General features: G+C 39.8%; 1 long non-coding RNA gene across 1 annotated transcript; it reads right to left on the reverse strand.

Annotated features, from left to right (window-relative positions):
* Positions 1-5,006: 5,006 nt before the first annotated feature.
* On the reverse strand, positions 5,007-18,630 carry LOC309676716. The gene is made up of 5 exons (XR_014269620.1): positions 18,595-18,630; positions 16,992-17,072; positions 14,606-14,719; positions 7,655-7,750; positions 5,007-5,254 (listed from the first exon to the last, which is right to left on the reverse strand). It is a non-coding gene; the product is annotated as an uncharacterized lncRNA (long non-coding RNA).
* Between the last annotated feature and the right edge of the window lie 1,657 nt (positions 18,631-20,287).

Below are 20,287 nucleotides of genomic sequence, written 5' to 3' on the forward strand. Positions count from 1 at the left end.
AACGGTAGTACTGGTGATATGAAAAGCATTCAATAATTCAAGCACTCTGGGCCATATGTCAGCCTTAACTACAGATGAAAGTTATCTTTCCTTTTTCTACTTGATCACTGAAGCAGGATTCTGCTTAAATTCTCATCTGATACATTTTCTTCTTTGTAAAACACGACGTAGGCCTCAAGTGACTACTGCAGAACTGAGCAGTTCAGAAAATAAACAGCAGATTGATCAAAGGGTGCGCTGAGAGTCATTAGGTGTCCACAACATGTCTCCTGCAGGCCTCTGATGTGGGCCACACTTCGTATTTCTTCCCATCCTCAGGCAGAATAAGAAGTTTTGAAGACCGGGAGACGGACAACTGGCCAAGTTTCAGTCTCCTCCAGCCCCAGGCCCTCAGCCAGCCAGTGGTTTCACACAGCCCTAAGCTCTGCGCACAACCCATAGCTCTGAGGAGAATTGAGACACCTCCAGAAATTCCTAGGTGACTAAAAAAAATGAGCACCAAAAGCGGCTAAGCGGGAATTGGATCGTTCTCCTTCACTTTCCACAACCAGCAGCCTAACTCCATTTGCGCTGCAGCGCTGCACTCCAATACCTGAGGAGAAGCCTTCCCCCTCCGCCCTATGCCTGAGGAGAAGCCTTCCCCCCCCGCCCTATGCCTGAGGAGAGGCCTTCCCCCCCCTGCCCCACACCTGAGGAGAGGCCAGTTTGCTGGTTTGGGGTTGTTTTTTTCCCCTCCTTACTCACCTGCATAGTGCTGCACATCACTGTTGTTGCACGCTCCCCAGTACAGTGAACGTTTGCAAAGAACCATTAGCCTTTTTAAACCATTTAAAATTGAGTATACCTCACCCAAACACCTCACTGAAGGAGAAACAAGCGTATTTATTTGTCTGTAATAAAGTTAAAGAGCACTTCTAAGAGTCTGCAAGTAGCAGGTCAATGAAAGAAGTATCTAAACTGCTTTAAGCTGCTCAGAAGTTTCCTCAGGAAAATGAATTCAAAGTTGACAATTCATTTAGTTGACAACATTCTACAAGGCTTGGGTTTGGGCTTTTGTGTTTCAAGGGTTGGTTTGTTTGTTTTTGTTTGTTTTGAGTTGGTTGGCTTGGGTTTTTTGCTGCATTTAAATGAGTGACATTTCAAACACAACTTCCTTTGCACACAGGCAGCTGACTTGAGAACTTCAGGGTTTTATTTTTCTCTAATTTCACATCAGCAAGGCTACCTAACTTAAACCTAATCCTCTTGAAAAGTAAGCATCCACAGAAATGCCCCACTCATATCCAAATGCAGGTGTAAACTAGTTTTGCCTTGGTTAGCTCCCTTAAATTTCCTTTTCACATCTGAAGTCAGAAGCTGACTCCTAAAATGGCAACGTAACACCTCTTTTCACTTTCTTTTACACACCTCTTTTCTGTTCTTCCCAGCGCAGGCACATACCTCTTTCACTCTTTATTGCCATAGGATATGTGGCTTTAGCACCGTCCCCAGCCAAGGAGGGATGAGGTGCCAGCTCTCCACCCGCAGCAGAGCTCAGCAGGACCTGATCAATCCCTGCGTGTGCCAGAGCAGCGCTGCCTCTTCCCAGCCCCTGCCTTTGGGAAAAAAAAAAAAAAAAAAAAAAAGATTTTACACCATGACAGATCACTCTTTAGCAAAGTTCAACTCAAAACCTCAACCTCAAGTGTTAAAAAAGAAAAGCCCTTAAATGATACAAGTTATTACATTTAATCCCTTTGGGGGAAGTGGGGAATGATTTTGTGATTAAGGACCTGCTGTGGAGCTCAAGAGAATTAGTTCAATTCTGGGCTCTGAAACAAGCTTCCAGATTCCCCTGGGAAAGCCCATGCAATCGCCTATCTCACATGGACACCGTCAGGCAGAGTAATTCACAAGTGCATGCCGCCCTCAGACACTGTAGTATCAACAGGCAGATAAATGCATAGGTAGGAATTAGGTGGGACTAGTTACCTATCCAAAGCAGCACTACCATTAGACTGCCGCTTACCCCAGATGTCATTCTTATGTTTTTAAAAACAGGTATTAGAGGGAGTCTTGAAAAAATAATGTTATATTATTAGTTACTATTGGGCTGACAGCTAGTTCCTAATGGTTTTAGCTAATGCATTAAGTGAATGAAAGAAGCTGCAAGACAAAATAAATTTCTGCAGGCCTTGCAGAAAGACACCACTTAGTTCTCAAGCACAGGACTATTTTCCACAGTTTGCACTGCAGGGAAATTTTGCTCAATTAAGATCAACAGCTGGTATTGTTTATGAATTTATTTCATTCATAGAATGAACAAATTCAATGATGAAAACTCATCTGACAACATTAGTTATGACAGAGCAAATCAAGCAAGCACTATCAGAAAAACGTAATACTGAAGTCACCGTGTAACCTAGACAGCGAAGTGCACCACTACACAATCCACAGTAAAAGCATTGGAGAGCCTGTCTTGCCAAAAGAACAAAAAGATTTAATTAGTCTGATATACTGATAAGCCCACATATTAGTCATAATAATTCTTCGCTATTCACTATAAGCATAAATTTTCCCCTGCAATTGTGAAAAGTAGCTGTCATACACCCATACAAGAAATATATAAAATGAAAACTACTTCTCATTTTTAAAGACATTGCAATCATTTAAAAACTTGACTCCTTTCTGATAAAGTACTGTGCCTATTATGGTTGCAAGCAATACCTATGATGTATTTAATGCATTACAGAAGTTACTTTCAGTAACTTCGTGTGCTTCCTATACATCTAAACTATTTTCTCTAAATAATTGTCTTTTTCAGAAGGTGGAAAAATCCACACAAAGTTTCAAGATCAGTGTTTCTGGCATTGTTTCTTTATGTTCAATCTATAAGCAATAATTTAACCTTGCTATTTTTGCAGAGCAGCTACCATTTAATTTGCATGTATTAAATACAAGTAGACAATATTTCAGTAGAATGGCTGTTAAAAGTATTGTTTTAAATCTGGTATTTGATTGGCATGTATGTAACTACATATTAAGGTGGTTCCTCACAATAACTTACTTGACTGCTTTTCTAACTACAATTACAGTATCACAGTATCACAGTATGCTAGGGATTGGAAGGGACCTCAAAAGATCATCTAGTCCAATCCCCCTGTCGGAGCAGGAACACCTAGACGAGGTTGCACAGGAAGGTGTCCAGGCGAGTTTTGAATGTCTCCAGAGAAGGAGACTCCACAACCTCCCTGGGCAGCCTGTTCCAGTGCTCTGTCACCCTCACTGAGAAGAAGTTTCTTCTCAAATTTAAGTGGAACCTCTTGTGTTCCAGCTTGAATCCATTACCCCTTGTCCTATCACTGGTCGCCACTGAGAAGAGCCTGGCTCCATCCTCATGACATTCCCCCTTTATATATTTATAAACGCTAATAAGATCACCCCTCAGTCTCCTCTTCTCCAAACTAAAGAGACCCAGCTCCCTCAGTCTTTCCTCATAAGGGAGATGCTCCACTCCCTTAATCATCTTAGTTGCCCTACGCTGGACTCTCTCCAGCAGCTCTCTGTCCTTCTTGAACTGAGGGGCCCAGAACTGGACACAATATTCCAGATGCGGTCTCACCAGGGCAGAGTAGAGGGGAAGGAGGACCTCTCTCGATCTGCTAACCACCCCCCTTCTAATACAGCCCAGGATGCCATTGGCCTTCTTGGCCACAAGGGCACAGTGCTGGCTCATGGTCATCCTGCTGTCCACCAGGACCCCCAGGTCCCTTTCCTCTACACTGCTCTCTAACAGGTAGCTCCCCATCCTATACTGGAACCTGGGGTTGTTTCTGCCCAGATGTAGGACCCTACACTTTCCCTTGTTGTATTTCATTAAGTTATTCCCTGCCCAAATCTCCAGCCTGTCCAAGTCTCTCTGGATGGCAGCACAGCCCTCTGGCGTGTCAGCCACTCCTCCTAGCTTAGTGTCATCAGCAAACTTGCTGATAGTACACTCAATTCCCTCATCTAAATCATTAATGAATATATTGAATAATATGGGCCCCAGTACCGACCCTTGAGGCACTCCGCTGGTTACCGGCCTCCAACTGGACTCTGCCCCATTGACTACGACTCTCTGGCTTCTCTCCTTCAGCCAGTTCGCAGTCCACCTAATTATCCGGTCATCCAGTCCACACTTCCTCAGTTTAGCCATGAGGATGCTGTGGGAGACCGTGTCAAATGCTTTACTGAAGTCAAGGTAGACCACATCCACCGCTCTGCCATCATCCATCCACCTCGTTATTTCCTCATAAAAGGCTATGAGGTTGGTCAAGCATGACTTCCCCTTGGAAAAGCCATGCTGACTGCCCCTAATAACCCTCTTATCCTTGATATGCCTTGAGAGGGCACCAAGGATAAGCTGCTCCATCAGTTTCCCAGGGATGGAGGTGAGGCTGACCGGTCTATAGTTACCCGGGTCCTCCTTCTTGCCCTTTTTGAAGACTGGAGTGACATTTGCTTTCCTCCAGTCCTCAGGCACCTCGCCCGTTTCCCAAGACTTGGTAAAGATGGTGGAGAGTGGTCCAGCAATGACTTCAGACAGCTCCTTCAGCACCCGTGGGTGCATCCCATCCGGACCCATGGATTTATGGATGTCCAGGTTGCTTAACTGGTCTCTGAATATTCAATTTCTGAATATTATTTCAATATTTTCCGTAATTTCCCCACTGTTATAACTTTGATTTATAATGGAAGTGTAAACAGTTGAAAACGTAAAAAACCCAATCCCAAGCAAATTCAATATACAAGAGATCAATATAAAACTGTTTCAAAGCTCTCAGTTATTAGGTGAGCAAGTTGGCTAAAGTCAGTCTCTCTATAACGTAAAATGCAAAAACAACTGACGGACTTTCCATAAATTTAGATAAATTCCATCCATCCCATCCACCATGCACTGAAACCCAGGTCTGACCAGACCCACCCATTCTAACTTGAACCATCAAATGAAGTTCAACCACAAAGTGAAACTGGTGACAACTGTGTAAAACAACTTTATTTTGTGACCGTTTAGCAGCTTCTAATTTAAAATTACTGAGGTACAACACTGACATTCATGAACATTTGTTTCAATAGAAAAGCCTTCTTAAATTTTTCAGAAGTTCTCACAGGCCAGAGTGTGACAGAAAGTGCAATGCACATGTGGTTACAGGACTTCCACTATTGCCAATGGTGTCAGCAGTGTCTTCTTATTAAGTTCCCCAATGGTGCTGTACTGGTTTAATATGAATACCTGTGACAAAATAAAACAAATACTGTAAGACAGTTGTAGTTTCTGTATCTGGTTAATCTTCCCACATCTACTTATATCAAAAAATCACTTCCCCTCTTCCATCAGTGAATGGCTAATTGCCATCTCAATTTTTCATTTTACTATATTATCAAACCTAATGATTTACTATAAACTTCTGATTGTTCCATGTCCTCAAATAAGTAATCTAACATTTAACTTCCCACTTCAATGCAAAATATAGTCCAATATCCTATTCCTTTTAAGAATCCTGCATACCTCAACCGGGTTTCAGGCAAGGGCCCACTGCAAAGCTAACATCTCCTCCAACCGATACTGTGCTGCAGAACATCGATACAATAAAAAGGTATGTCCTGTCCTACTGTCTGATGTGGAATCATGTATCCTGGAAATACCACTGATGGGTGCATGTCTCGCTAATTCTTTCCCCTGTCCAGGCAGTATGTTTCAATAGGAATTAGCCATACAACCCCTCCTCACATCTAACCTAAATCACCTTTATTACAAATTAAAGCAATTACTATTCTTGCTACAACGAACAGAGAAAAGTTATCTCCTCTTTATAAACTTGAAAGAATCAACCCATGCCAAGAGGAAAAGCTCTGAAAAAACCACACGATTCCTCTAATAATCTTTTATAGTTCTGATAACACCTTTCAGATTATGTCAGCTCACAGCTACTGTGCACTCTCAGGTAACTCTGTAGCACTGCATGCCTAATAAGCAGTTAAAACATCCACTTCCATTTCACTAGAGAAGCACATCAGTATATTTTTATATATTATATTTCGTATGTCTACAAAATACAGGGATGGCCAATTACTCGCACATTTAACCATTATGCTTGGTTATTACTGTAACTCCTACCAAGGAGGAAAAGCTTCACTCCTTAAAAAGGATGAAAAATACACTCAAAGCAACAATCAGCTTGCCTTACAAAACAAACCAATGTGAAATGTCACTTGTCTGCTCTCTAAGCACTGGCTTTCTACTGAGTACAAGCTCCAGCTAATACGAAGCCCCTTCCCTCCTCTCTCTCCCCTTGTCACCACAGCTGCTCTGAAACCTCTGTTCTATCACAACAGCCAAATTATTGACCAACACCAAGAATCTCACAAGGACAAAAAGCAGCTCCAAAAGGCACTGTCACTAGATTACCAGAGACCATTACCTGCAAGAGATATCAGTCCCCGTGGGTCTAATCCCCTTTTAAATTAGTGGAGAAAATTGTTTTCAGTGCCTTATTTTCCTTCCCCTCTCCCCCCATGCCAATAAAAAAAGGGCAAAGCCTTACAGCAAAGCTAGATAGCCTTCCTACCGGCCAGGAGGCGTTTCCCTCTCCAGGTCTGCTTAGAGTCATTAAGTACTTCATTTAAACTCACTGTGATCTACCTTTTCAAATCTATTCCCACTGAACTATGGATATGCCAAAAGTGATTTTTTGCCACCCTGAAAGAGTTTAAAATGAGAACTTGAGAAGGCTCTGGGGAGATCTTATTGCAGCCTTCCAGTACCTAAAGAGGGCCTTACAGAAGAGCTGGGGAAGGACTTTTTACTCGGGCACGTAGCGACAGGATGAGGGGGAATGGCTTTAAACTAGAAGAGGGCAGGTTCAGATTAAACATTAGGAAGAAGTTTTTCACTTTAAGGGTGGTGAGGCGCTGGAACAGGTTGCCCAGAGAGGTTGTTGAGGCCCCATCCTGGAGGTGTTCAAGGCCAGGCTGGACATGGCCTTGGGCAACCTGGTCTAGTGGGAGATGTCCCTGTCTACTGTCCCTACAGGGGGGTTGGAACTCGATCTTCAAGGTCCTTTCCAACCTAAAACATTCTATGATTCTATGAACTTAAAGCTCAAATGGTGATGTAAGAAAATTAGTTATTTCCAGTTTAGCTTTTGTTTGTTTTTCCAGTTTTCTTAGAAATCAGGCCTTCTTTCTCTTTCCCAATAAAAAAAATATGTGAACCAGGAAGCATGCATTAATTTTATTTTACATCTACAGCAATATCTAATAATTTTTTCTATATTTTTAAAATGCTAAATACTCTAATTATAAATTACATTCTTGTATTTCTATTGTGCATAAGGTTTCATTTTGCTTGGATGACAACAGTAACAACCACACAGGCATCTATGTGGTAAGTACCCAACAAAGCCTGCTGGACTTGCATGGTTTAGAAAGCAGGATCTAATTATTTTGATATAGAAGGAGTATCCTTCAGGCTGAGACTGACTTGAAGGAAGATGGCTGTTGTTTTCATTATTTAAATGAAATAAAGTTATCCTGCTAGAATAGATGTGTGGTTGGCAGCATCGGGAAGGTTTTAACTAGAAGTGATTTACAGTTATTAAACCAAACATCTACAGAGCATCGTCACTCCCACCTGGCATTGGCCAAAGGCCAGGTGTCCCTCCAAGCAGTGGCCATTTTGCAGACTGATGTCAAGAATATCTCATAAGTCCAAATGCTTTAGCAGGTGCTAAAAGAAGAGGTGGAAGATTATTCTTTGCATCTGACAGTCCTGTTTGGAAATGTTTTCTAATTTTTTTTTTTAATTGTCAACTGTTTAAAAAAAAAAAAAAACAACAAACCCCAAACAGTAAAATCTGCTTTTGTTTGCACAGGACACTCTTCAGTGGGAGGGTCTACAAACATCAGTTACCCATCTGAAAACTGGCATAGAAACGAACACTGCACACAAAGCAGTGACACCACACAACAGCTACAAATGCCTTAGCCTTTATCATTCATAGTGCCCCACTTTAAAAGATGTGCAACCACTGAGCTATGAGTATAACCTTCCTGTACGTATTTAACAACAGAGACGCTGACCTGCAGCATTACTAATCTTAGCATGAGCACACTACAAAGTAAAACTCTCCCTGATATTAATGTTAACCTGTACAGGCAAGTTAAAACAAGCTGACAAATGAAGCACAATTGGTATAGAAAGTTAAAGCCAGATTTTATTTCTGAGTGATTTTGTCATGACAAACATACTGGATGTCATCTGAGGCTGGTTCTGTACAAAGATTTAGTCCACGACCATAATGTAGGTCACTAGTTTTGATACAGTTTGTGCCTAGTATTCATTCCAAGGTATCAGACTCAGCATTAACATCAACAGCTGTCAAGAGAGTACATGTGGTTTCTTTTTACACTTTTTAATAAATGAAAATAATCCAATTAAGCAGATGTCACAATATTTTTGCTGACTTCCCTATTTCAATAATTAAAGCAGTATTTAATTTACAACAAAGCACCATAGTCTAATTCTACGCATCCAAGAATATTCACGTTTAAAACCTGAACCGCCCTCGCTGTTTCTGCTGCCCTTTTGGTTTTCAATGAGCTTCAGTAACTCAAAAGAATTGCAACCAACTTGGTAACTAAAAAAGAAAGCTTTGTAGAATGGGAGAAGTTCACAACAGGGGAGGAAAAAAAGCCTTTCTAAAATAGCCAGGTGTTCACCTCAACCCATACCAGCTTCAAACAGATGCAAGGACACTAGTTGATTCTGATTTCACACTAAGGACATGAAAGATGAGCTTTATATTCTTATGCCTTTATAATGTTACAACGGATTCATTTTTAGATAAAGAATAGTATACTCCCCTATTCTCCTATTCTTTCACATAAATGAAAATAGTATGGCTGAGTTCCAGTCTTTCAACTATTATTTGATCACCACCAAACATTTGCAAGTTCAGATTTTTTTTTTTTTTTTTAAACACATCCCACCCATCTACTTCATTGTATTTCACATAGTATCTACCATGTTTTTTGTTCTACTTTTATAAGTAAACATACTGTGGCAAGTGACCGTCATGAAAACAGAATGAATTATTTTGAAATACAAAAAACATTGGAAGAAAAGCCCCTGACAGTCTATCACCCAAATGAAGGTATAACTTGAGAAAGGGGTGACTGGCCTGAGAGAGCAATCCTGCTTGGCAGTGGAAGAAGTGGAGGTTTACATAATGTACGGGTGCATCCTCATGACACAACGATGAGTATGTTCAACAAGGCTTAGTTTAAACGAACAAAAGCAGTAGGCAATTCTTCAAAAGACATTAAGAGCACAAGTAGAAGCTTGCAAGAATCTCACTATCCTTTTATCACAAGGAGATCCAAGAATTTTCTTTAGAGTAGCTCCTAAGATCAAAACCACACAGATATTCCAAGTCTATAATTTACATATGTGGCTGGGTTTATTTTTTTCTTTTAGAGCTGATCTGCTGGATTTTAAACTCTGTAATTGAAATAAGTTTATACACCATTCTGTTACTGAACTCTGTTAAACCAAGAGTTGCATTCTGCTTAATGGACTGATGGATACTACTAACGTAAATGCATTTACATGTACAGTGTTATTGAAACTTAAATGCACAACAGCATTAGCAGATGATCAACTGCTCACTTTGCAACCACAACCTGAGAGAGCAATTGCCCATTAGGGAACTTGTGTATATGTCCTTATAGCACATCCAGTTCTGTGAATATAGGCACCCTACTTCAGGATGCACATGCCTATTAATACACACACTGGCATTTTATACATACACTTTTCATCTCTACTGCCTATCACTTATTTACAGACGATTTATATGGAATGTACCCAAGCTTATTTATATGAGATTTAAAAGATGCTTGAAGTTGCATTTCAGTGGTAAAAAAATACCTTCAATCCCACCTTTACTGGTCTTTGCATAGTCACTCACTGGGTTCAACTCTACCCAATCCAAGTCTTTCCCTGCACTTAACAGAAATATGCCTGACGCCTAGAGGCTCACTGTACATCTCACACAGCTCCCATGCTAGGCAGTCACCCAGCAGATCAGCTGCTTGTGTGAAAACCCGATACCCTCCTGTTGCTCACACCCAGCAAATGTATTCCCAAAAGCTTTAACTACCAGAGCCAGTGCTTCCTCTACAGGCATGTTATGATACACTACAGAGAAGGGAGATAGCTGGCTTTATCAAGCTTGTGTTTTCATCTATTTCACATGTTTACAAAAACACAGAAAAATACAGCTGTTGAGTTCGTGCAATATAACAGAGATTTTCAAAACCTTCAGTTCAGTACTGGTATAGCCCTCCTGTAGCTGCAGAAGTCAGTTTTGATTTAGCACCAGTATTTATTTCAAATGAAGTTTGTATAAAGAGTTGTAATTTCTCCTTCTTCCCACCATCAAAACATTATTGGTCATTCATGATCTAAAGCTAAAATTGAGATAAAGATTCCCAATTCCATACAAAGACTTTCACAAACACCTACACCTGAAATAATAGGATTGGTACAGTTTGGTGTTTTTTTTTTTTTTTTTTTTCTTAATTTTCAGAACATCAAACTGGAGAACAGGGCAGTTACTTTCCCTCCAGGAGAAAGTGCCTTTTTACTATTGTGTTTATGATACAAGAAAAGATGCAAAATGTATAAGTTTGCAATAAAAAGTTCTGAAACAAATACAGATAAAAACTTTAAGGATTTTATTGATTCATTTACATTGATTCTATGTAAGAAAGTGAAATTTCAATTAAGTAATTTCTGTGTAACTTCCTATCATTAATTATTATATCTGACAGTTTGTTACATGCATTTTGTGCCATTTAAGTAGCAGCAATCCAGGACAGATGTTTAATCACTCAATGTATTATGAGTTATTATACATTAATTCAGTGAACTATTTCAAACTCATTTTTACTAGGTCAAATTTTGTTACCAAGAGTGCAATAAATCATTTAAATTATCATGGGTTGAAAGAAATTTAAACTGCAGTTCTGAACGAGGACTATTTTAAGTGATATCTCTCAAACAAGCTAAACTTTCTTTTGCCAGAATAATGAAGCATGATTACAGTGCAAGAGGAAAGTGCTACATTGGGCTGTTGAAGAACACAAACCATTTTTAAACTTCTTTGAGTACATGTGAGATCTGACTTGTAATAACGTATACATGTAAGGCATATTATTTCCACCACAAGACCAGGTTCTTGTAAATGATTGCCTACAACTCTAGCATATTCACCTGAAGGAAAAATAGAGAAGTTGGTTATATAAAAATAAAAGTTTGTGTCATTGTTTCCCCTTGCTGTACTGTTGTCACCATCTTGTATGTGCCAGAAGCCACAAAGATCAAGCCCAGTGTTGTGACCTCTAAAAACCCCACAAACCATTATATTCAATAACCAGATACGCTTTCTACAGCATCAGGAAGTAACTGTGATCTCCATTTAAACCACATGGAGAAAAATTTGAAATTTATCAAAGTACAGTAAGAAGGTGTAATACACATGAGAGGAATTCTAGTGATTCCTGCTTGATCATGTTTTAGTGGTAGATTTGGGAGTGAAATACATTATTGAAATTATTTATATTCAGCATTTGATTCTATCATCCTACTATACTGGAAAATATTCAACTGAAAAGAATATAGTCCATTGTGAACTATCCTTTAAGAATTTTACCGATATCTTTATCTTAGTCTTTTACACTTGAAAGATCATGTTTCTTACTGACAGCAGTATGGAGGAATGAGAGTCACAAGCTCCATTTGCTTCAACAAAAAAAAAAAAAAGATCCTGAGATTACCAACAGGACAGTAGACCATCATGGAAAAACTAAAAAAAAAGCATATGAAAAGTAAGCCATAAACAGCTCTAAAAGTGTTTCATTTACATTTAAAGCAGTGTATTTGGGCTTAAAACAACTGAAACCAAATCAACTTGTCAGCTTCAATTATTTTTAATTGTTTCAAAAAATTAGAAGTCAATTTACAACCTGCTCCAATTATCCCACACAATTTTTGCATTTCAGGCACATTAATCAATCCAACTGCAGCAGCTGTAGTTTTTCCTATCTTGATTTCATAGAATATTAGAATGGTTTGGGCTGGAAGGGACCTTAAAGATCATCTAGTTCCAAACCCCCCCCACCCCCACCACAGGCGGGGACACCTTCCACCAGACCAGGTTGCTCAAAGCCCCATCCAACCTGGCCTTGAACACCTCCAGAGATGGGGAATTCACGACTTCCCTGGGCAACCTGTTCCAGTGTCTCACCACCCTCAGAGTAAAGAATTTCTTCCTAATATCTAATCCAAATCTCCTGTCTTCCAGTTTAAAACAGTTACCTGTTGCTACAGTCCTTGATAAAGAGTCCCTCCCCAGCTCTCCTGTAGCCCTTTTAGGGACTGGAAGGGGCTCTAAGGTCTCCCCAGAGCCTTCTCTTCTCCAGGCTGAACAAACCCAACTCTCAGGTCCATGCCCTTCTTATGCTGGGGGCCCTGGAGTTGGACACAGTACTGCAGGTGGGGTCTCACCAGAGCTGAGTAGAGGGGCAGAATCACCTCCCTTGACCTGCTGGCCATGCTTCTTTTGATGCAGCCTAGGATAGGGATGGCTTTCTGGGCTGCGAGCACGCACTGCTGGCTCATATTGAGCTTCTCATCCACCAACAACCCAAAGTCCTTCTCAGAGTTGTTCTCAAGCCATTCTCCGCCCCGCCTGTATTTATGCTTGGGATTGCCCTGACCCATGTGCAGGACCTTGCTCTTGGCCTTGTTGAACTTCATAAGGTTTGCACAGGCCCACCTCTCAAGCCCGTCAAGGTCCCTCTGGATGGCATCCCTTCTCTCCAGCATGTCAACTGCACCACACAGCTCGGTGTTACTGGCAAACTTGCTGAGGGTGCACTCAATCCCATTGTCCATGTTGCGAACAAAGATGTTAAACAGCACTCATCCCAATACCAACCCCTGAAGAATGACACTTGTCACTGCTTGCCACTTGAACATTGAGCCACTGACTGCCACTCTTTGCTTGCAGCCATCCAGCCAACTCATCCACCAGTGGTCCATCCATCAAATCCATGTGTCTCCAAGTTAGAGATAAGAATGTTGTGCAAATCATTTGACACTCCTGCACAAGTCCAGTGAGATGATTGACTTATCCACCAACACTGTAACCCTGTGGCGGGGGGGTTGGAACTAGATGATCTTTAAGGTCCCTTCCAGCCCAAACCATTCTAATATTCTATGAAATCAAGATAGGAAAAACTACAGCTGCTGCAGTTGGATTGATTAATGTGCCTGAAATAGAAGGCCACCAAATCTGCCAGACATCATTTACCTTTAGTGAAGCCATGCTGGCTGTCACCAATCACCTCCTTATTTTCCATGTGCCTTAGTATAGTTTCCAAGAGAATCTGCTTCAGGAGGATCTGATTTCAAGTCTCCCTACTACAGACTAAGCATTTCAATAGAGCACTCAACCATGATAGTGGCAGAGAATTTCCAACTCACATTTGAAGAGATTAGGTACCACTACACTGCAACACTATGTACTGAAACAGAAAATCTCTGGTGGATTCCCAATTATATTTGGGTATCAAAAGGGAATATGTCACAAGGTCAATGAGAAGGAAGGGAATTAAATATTTACAGCACCAGAATTCAATAAAAAAAAGCAACTGTCTCAGCTTACAATAGCAAGTTCAGTATAAAACACTTTGCTACCAGGAGGGAGAGAATTTGAAGTTAGAATATGAAAGCAGCAATAAGGAATTCAAAGGAGCTACATTTTAGATTTCCAGTTCTCTAGACAGCCCTCTTACAAGAGGATTTAATTCTGTATTTGAATGGCTAAGATCTCCATATTCAAGTTGATCCAGCTCACCCCCAGAAGACAAACAGTGATATAATGAAAACCAACTCTTTTTCAGGATTAGAGACACACTTGTGATAGAAGTTTGTCTTCTGTTGAAGAGAAGTTACAGTAAGAATTCATTTTTTCCAAGCTATTCTTCTAGTGTTGCTTCAAGTACTAAGAATTAGAGACTAGACAAAATAAAGTTCTGTGCACTTAAAAGTCCTTTTCATATAGTCAACTTCCATTTTCCCTTCTGTTGGCAACTGTGAAAGGAATCTTTCAAATTAGAAAGCATCAGAACCTGCAAAGATTACTCAGGCAAAAATAGTATCCAAACCTACTTTTACTATGTCTAGATTAAGAAACCACAAAATCCAACCAAATACTGCAAGATGGCCTTTAAAACAAAGAAATTATGATTGGATTAAGATCAGACTTCAATTCTCAAGTAAATTTTTTTTTTTTTAAAGAACCTCATAGCTGTCATACTCCAAAGCCTGGGAGACACATAAGAAATGTTAACACTAATAGAAGTATTAAGGAGATCCAGAAACACTAAGTAGGCATGGTCTTCAAACTTTACCTACGTATTTGCAGGGCCACATGTCTGAACTGGGTTATGTTTCCCTATGTAATTACCACCTCTGTAATAGAATTAGCTGAAAGAAGTCTTAATAGAAACCTACTTTTGCTCCTTGCCGATGGCAACAATGACAGTCAGAAGGTGTCTCATTCTTTGTGCATCTGTTGGTACAACTGCAGGTATAGCTCCTCTCTACAATCATCCCTGGTGCAGTCATCTGCAACCAAGTGAAAAATCAATTAAGCAACAGCCCAGACTGCAAAACTGTATTAGAACATCACCAAGTCTTCACTACTTTACCACTTAACAATACTGTCAAAAATGATAAAAATAGTTCTTTGAAGCAAGGTTCCCCCCCCCCCCCTTTTCTTTTTCCCTGGGGAAATTTGTTAAAGACATGCAAGAAAGCATAAGTAACATGGTTAAACTTGGCTGCAGACTTCTCAGAATTGATCTACTGAGAACAGCCCATTCATCTATTCCAACCCACGGAGGATTACTTTTGTCCTATTCTTTTCTGAACTTTCTTCCATTTTGATGCTGGGACTCAGTCTCACTCCAGTCAGAGACTAGGAGAATCCACCAGAATGCCTTTTTTTCCTTGCTATAGCCAGACTGTAGGAGCTAAACTGTAACATTTTTCAGCTGTGTTACAGAACACCTTTCCTAAACACTTTATGAGCCATGTTGAAAAAATACACACACAACAATGTAGCAGTCACCAGAAGTGAGCTTGCTTGTTTATCTCCAACATATAACCACCTTCCCATTTTTTTGGATCTGCAAAATATACAGTTCTTCCTCACAGGATGTTTTGCACTTCCTAAGCAACCCAAGAGATTTTTTTGGGGGTAAGCATCTATTCTCCTCTCTTGAGCTGAGTGTAGTATGTTCACACCACTAATTCCTAAACACAAACCACTTCTAGCTCCTGGTTCCCACTCACATGTCACATCTCACAGCCCCATCCCAAATAAGTGAGCACTGACCAGCCGGAGCCCTGAGCAGTAAGCCCTGCTGTCACAGCCCGCTCTACAGCCTCAGCACCAGGTAAAGCCACCAACTCCCAGAAAAGATGATACTGTAAAATTTTTCAGAATTCTGCTTTGGTGCAAGGTGATAGTAATACAGACCATCTACTGCCTACTGCAATGCACACCTTCCACTTCTGCTTATTTCAATATCTGGCTGAATTTTTCAAATCTTGGACATAGATATACAGCATTTGATTCGCATGATTTTGTCAAAACAAATTAAGACATGAAAACACCAGGAAAAACAATAACTGTCGCATTCTGCTGAACGTTTCTCTGGAATTATTACTCTTCACAATCTTCTCAGCAGTCTTAAAGGAGGAATAAAGCAATGAATGTAATTCCAGGTCTATTGCTCACTGACTTGCCCATGCAAAAAACAGGTAGTTAATCAAGTGATATCCATCTTGTACCTTCTTGGAAGAACTTAGATAGAGCACAGCTAAATCCATAAGGGATTCTGAAATTCAATCAGCAATTATTTCTCACAGATCATTCCACATGCTGCAACATTCACACCATTCACTAACTTGTCCTAGACATCATGGGATTAATAACTTCTTCAGATAGTAACAGTAAACTTTCATAAATATTCTTTTCTACTCTGAAGAGAAGTACCTACGTATTTTTGCCATTGATTTCCACTAAGGATTAAACTTGCTTCTCACGTTCCTGTGCTCAGCTTCTTTCTGTTAATCCAGTCCTCTTTTATTGGGCAGATTTCCCCATACTGCTAATGCAAATATGTATCTCGGTCAATGAAACCCTTTTCCCCTCCACCACAGGAATCTCTGGTAAACAACATGAATTCTTAAAGTACCTGCCTTCCCTGAAGTTCCAGCACAAGGGCCTATGAGAAACATCTACTTGGTCTGCTGGGAACCCAAGAAACCCCTAGCAATACACAACAATGCTGCAGCAGAAAAGCAGACCAGAGATCTTTTTCACCTACTCCTGACATAGCCTGTAATTGAAGCTCCTCAGTAACGGGCTTCTGCCATACTCCCACATTTTATAGATCTGTTGGGCTGCAGCCACATATTCAAATGCAACTCGTGTTCCCAAGCGTGTTGCTATACCCGGGCACACTTGCCAGATTTCCCTGAGATGTGGTACTCTTTGTCCGATCAGTCATAACAACCTTTTTGCTGCAATAAGAATGAATCTTTCTCTCTATTGGCTTTGAGGCCACAAAGCAAAACCAGGCTTACTCATTAATCTACAGCACAATTTTTCTGAACATCGTTCAGCGACTCAAGCCTCAACATGTACCCTAGATCCACCGAAGAGTAGTACCTCCTGAAGATAACAAAAGAGTTATGATGTTTCTATAATGATTTAAGGCTACCACCACTCAACCTTGAAGGGACACTGAGGGACATTATGAATTTGTCTGTCAACTACAGATGAAAGTGCATGCTCTAAGAACGAATAGGAGCTAGTTACAATTCTTACCTTTTCAGGAGTACTGGCACCTTGTACTAATCTTCTTTCCCTCTCAAATGCTCATGTTGCTGCCTAAATAGCTCTTCAAAGCTAAGGAGAAAATATGTTTTGAATTCTCCAAGTGAAAATGAAAGGCCAGTTCATGCAAAATTTTTTTTCTTCCATGCTTACCAGAGAATTTAAATAAATCAGACATACAAATTTTCAAAATACTAAAAGCGAGAGAGTGCTGCTAATTGAATGTTTATGTTTCACCAAGACTGAAGTGATGCAGAAGACCGTTTCCCACAACTCATACAAGCTCATTTTGCATTAGCAGCTAGTTACTTTTCTTGCTATTCTGCATTTTCTGTTCCTCCCAGCATCTCCAGTTATCTCACCACATAAGTCTCCATATTTCATGGGGATATAAAGTATCCTTTCACTAAATATAGACCAGGCTAATAAAATGAGGTTTTTGAAATCTATTTTGTGCTTTCCTAGAAGAGTAAGAGGCACATAAGCCTGGCACAATGTTTTAACCCCAGATTTTAAGTAATTTAGCCTTCTTTAGAAGGCCACACTGGAGCTTTTCTTTTAGCTTACAAATTCAAAGAGTTAATCAAAATCAGACTATTTAAAACAACTGGCAAAATCCGTAGCTGCACTTAAATAAAACATTTTTGGCAAAAGATTACAGCAGCACACCACCTACATCGGGCATCTGTGGATGAGCCAGTCAAATTGCTAAAGAGTATATATCTTAGTAAGGTCCTTTTGCTCTTGAAATTAAAGTATCCTATTTTGAAAACCACTCTTTTACTTTGTATTGTAAACACTTACAAGATCACTGGTAAACAGACAAGATAGAAGGGGTGAAATAAAGCCATATATTATATCCATATTTTTATATCCATGTATTTTTATTCCTATTCTACAGATTGGAAAATAATCAGCAGTAGTCAATGGTTTTGTTGTAACTATTTGTAATATTTAGAACATAGGAAGTTCCGTTTAAATACACGGAAAAACTTCTTTACGGTGAGGGTGACAGAGCACTGGCACAGGCTGCCCAGGGAGGTTGTGGAGTCCCCTTCTCTGGAGATTTTCAAGACCCACCTGGATGCAGTCCTGAGTAATGTGCTCTGGGCAATCCTGCTTTAGCAGGGGAGTTGGACTAGATGATCTCTAGAGGTCTCTTCCAACTCTGAAAATTCTGTGATTCTGTGATAATAGTCACAAAAATGGACAAGTATTTAAATTCATATGGTTAGTCTTACATTTAAAGTTAAATTTTGAGTAACAATTTAAGCCAAGAAAACCCATTTAGAGATGAAAAATGAAGAGAAAAATACTTTGTATCTCAGGTGAGAGATTAAGTTGCAAACAGAAGGCCAACCTGTTAAAACCAGGTAAAAACCTAAACCAAGTTAGTTTTATGCTCATTGCAATATTCCTGTCAAGCTGGGCATCTCATTCTTTTAACTCCCCAGTAGTTCCTTAAAAAAGCCTGCTTATCTTCCTATGAGAGTCACTATGACAAAGGTTCTTGAAGGACCACATCACCTAATCCCATTTCAATATTTTTCTAAACTGTATGAATAACAAATTAATAACATGAAATTTACTTAACCATAGCTTGAGCTGTGTTAGAGGATGTTAAAACTCTTGAGAGCTTTTCTTCAAGTGTATTTTTAGAAGTATAAGCTGTGAAAACCAAGAAGTTAGAAAATAGTAATTTCCAGGCGATTTGATTACGCACCAAGCATCTTCTATATAGCTACATTTAGTTTCTAGCTAAGGGTAAGTTTTCCTTACCACTAACAGTAAGAAAAAATATTTAAGGAAAAGGTAACTAGTTAAAGTCCTCAAAAATTGCAGGAAGATTCCAGAACAGATAAAATATGCACATACGCATTCTGAAAAAGAGGAGAAAAAGCCCTGTTTGCTCTTGAAGCAAACCATGATATGGGACAACAAACTTTTCAGAAAATAAGTATCTAGAATCAAACCTGTACACCATAAAAGTTGCTGATTCAAATCATTACAAGAACATCCACTGTTTTTGCCACAGATCTAAACTTAGTAACCAGGTTACCGTAAGAGACAGTGCTTTGAAGCTCAATCTCGAAGAGCAGGGTCTAGAATTCAATAGGCTTTGAGGTACGAGATATTTTTCTTAAATATTTTATCTATTTATATGACCAGATAACTATTAAAATTAATGTATATTCCTGCTATAGCATTACAAATACTTTTCTGTTAAACACATAGGGTGTTCAAAGCCTTAGAATAATTTCTGTTTATGCTACTGAAAGTTTCTTACCTATTCAGACCTTCAAAGTCCTTTTAATAATCATCTTGGGAAGAATGACTCTTCTGACACGATTTGTAAGGCTTTATACTAAAAGAGGCAAGAATAGGAGGTTAGGTGTGTGTTACTAGAAAAGTCTTTTAAAAGGTAGAATAATTCAAAGTGTTAAACAATGATAAAATAAGCACATTTAATAGATTTTCATACTACATTTGTTTTTTAAAGAGTGTCCTTATATCAATTAAAAATGATGTACTGTTTTTCCTTTACCACTCTTTCATTAACAAACTCTAGGGAGATGTGAAAAGGTCATGTTTCCTTCTTTGGGTTTGCCTAACCTACGGAATGCCTTATGATACACTGTACAGCCACTCAGCCAGTTCCTCCTGACATTGCTTAATTAAAGCCTGAAAAACTACACTGACATCACAACAGTCATTGCAAAAATCTGCAACCACAGTGGGGTATTTTAAGCCGAGATTTCTGCTTACACAAGGTCCATCTAAAGCTTTTGCTTCACCCATTTCCCCTTGAGTAAAGAGGTCCTGAACAGTTTACACTGAACAGTCGGAGGTGCCTTCATTAAGCATCAGCAACCTGAAGGATCTAAAGTGACTTTTGTTAATATTTCATTTCTTTCCATAATAAGATATGGCACTTGTACATCACTTACATGTTCTAAATTAAGCACGTTTTTCAATTACAGTATCTAAGATAGACCCTACTGAAAACCTACATCCCAAACAGAAGAGTTCAAACAAGTGACCAGATGCCAACATCCAGGAAGCTGTCAGCCACATGAATGTAGCTGTAACAGCAGCACAACCTGTCCACCTGTGCTCTGTGCCCATCGCAGCTGGCATTAACAACTTTGGGCAACACTACTCAGCAGTGGCAGCTACCAGCCAGGGAGGGAGGTGGAGACGTACCCATGAGGAGTGACCAGCTAGACAGGAACAGCAGCCTCATCGCCTCTCGAGGTCTGTCTACCCACAGCAAGGAGATCACACTG

The sequence above is a fragment of the Vanellus vanellus genome (assembly GCF_965231255.1).
Source record: "Vanellus vanellus genome assembly, chromosome: 12".
NCBI classification, from domain to species: Eukaryota; Metazoa; Chordata; class Aves; order Charadriiformes; family Charadriidae; genus Vanellus; species Vanellus vanellus.